Source organism: Melitaea cinxia, chromosome Z, assembly GCF_905220565.1.
Source record: "Melitaea cinxia chromosome Z, ilMelCinx1.1, whole genome shotgun sequence".
In the NCBI taxonomy this organism is placed as follows: domain Eukaryota; kingdom Metazoa; phylum Arthropoda; class Insecta; order Lepidoptera; family Nymphalidae; genus Melitaea; species Melitaea cinxia.
Window position 1 is genome coordinate 13,016,636 of NC_059424.1, and position 2,035 is coordinate 13,018,670.

At 33.4% G+C, this 2,035-nt stretch overlaps 1 non-coding gene across 1 annotated transcript; it reads left to right on the top strand.

The window, feature by feature from the left end:
- Positions 1–1,633: 1,633 nt before the first annotated feature.
- Trnai-aau lies at positions 1,634–1,707 on the top strand. The gene has a single exon. It is a non-coding gene; the product is annotated as a tRNA-Ile (tRNA).
- The last annotated feature ends 328 nt before the right edge of the window (positions 1,708–2,035 follow it).

Here is a 2,035-nt window from a genome sequence, read left to right on the forward strand (position 1 = left end):
ATGCATATGGATATATATACACGGTACATACCTATACCAAAATAACAAACATATTTTACAATTTTTGTCTGTCTGTCTGGCTAATCTTTCAAACGGCTGGGCCGATTTTGACGTGACATTCACTGGCAGATAGCTGATGTAATAAGGAGTAACTGAGGCTACTTTTATTTTAGAAATTTATTTATTTTATAACTCTGCGAACTGAACCTTTTTATTAAATTCCATGCAGACAAAGTTGCGGTCATAACTAGTATATATATAACTTTTGACAGAACAAAGTCTGTCAGGGCAGCTTGTCAAGATATTATAAATAAATTATTTAAACTCATTAACTTTTCGGTCTTCTAAAAAATAATAATATTTTACAGTGATTTAACAGGCAGATAGTTCATACACAAACCAGGATTGCATAACCGACCAGGGTGTGAAAAGCTAATGGCGCTCTTCTCAAATACGTAGGAGGGGCTTACAAATGTACGCATGCGTATTAAAAGTGAGGAAAAGGGACATTTAGTTTATGTTTCATACAATATGCGTGAATTTATCAATTTAATAATACTTTTAAATGACTTCAAATAAAGGAGGAAGTTCTCAATTCGACTTTTTTATGTATTTTTACCTCAGAACTTTTTTGACTGAGTAGACCGATTTCGATGTTTTTTATAGGTTACTAGCTGACTCGGCAAACGTTGTCTTGCCGCTAAACGCTATTTAAAAATAAGGGTTGGTGATATAAGGGTGTAAATTTAGGGTTCTATGTATTTTTCAACGCCAAATCATAATAAAATTAAAAACAAATAATTTATCTAAAAATTAAAAAAAATTAGGGGTGGACTACCCTTAACATTTAGGGGGATGAGAAATAGATATTGTTCGATTCTCAGACCTACGTAATATGCACACAAAATTTCATGAGAATCGGTCAAGCCGTTTCAGAGGAGTATAACTACAAACACCGCGACACGAGAATTTTATATATAAGTGGTGTGTATCATGTGATTCCATTTCAATTAAATTGAGATCGAAAAGTACTTTTTGAGTTATCGCTAATAATGCGTATTGACTTGACTACTTTTTCGCCGACCTACATGTGTTTGGAAACATTGCTTATTGAATAATAGCATTTTAGAGATAGAGAGATACTTAGCAGTATGTTATCCTTTGTCGTTAAATTCTGTTTCATCCTCGCTTTCGAGTGATGAATATAATCATAGTTATATAGATAACAGCAATATGTGAGACCATACCCGATCCAGCCACTCTCGTGTTTTAGTGAGACAAGTGACCAGCATTTGAATTTTATACATATACTAGAGACCTCTGTCTGTACATATTTTTTTACACGATAAGTAATCACCAACATATCATATATTAGAACTCTCTCCGAAACACGCAGCGTCTTATGGTATAAGAATTATTCCGATCGGTTCAGTAGTTTTCGCAGTATAACCGAACAAAAAAACGGCTCTCCATTTAATAGTATAGATACATTATGTTGTATCAGAACGAAGAGCAAAATATAGCGTCGTAATGAAAACATTTGATGAGCCTTCTCATGTTAGCGTAGCGTTTGTTACTCTACGCATGCGTAGCTCTAGGAACGGGAAAGGTAAAAGCTCTATATTATGTAACGGGCCCATTAGCTCAGTTGGTTAGAGCGTTGTGCTAATAACACAAAGGTCGCGGGTTCAATCCCCACATGGGCCAATCTGTTTGACAATTTTATGTTTATTGTTTATTTTTACGAGCTAACACAAACCATAATTAACGTGATTTGTAATCTTGATATAATTTTAATTCAAACTTTATAATTTACATTCTCTACACAGTTAAAAAACGTTGCGATTATAAGTTTTATATTGTTGTTGATGTTGTGTTATTATTGTTAATGTGTGCGTTAATAGTTGCTGTATTCTATGCAAGGCATGACTTTAATAATGATCGATAGCTTTTTTGAAAGAGTAAATGCTTCAACTGCATCTTCTAAGTTTTTTTTCTAATTTTTCTTTGTAAAATCACATTCCAAGTTTGCGTT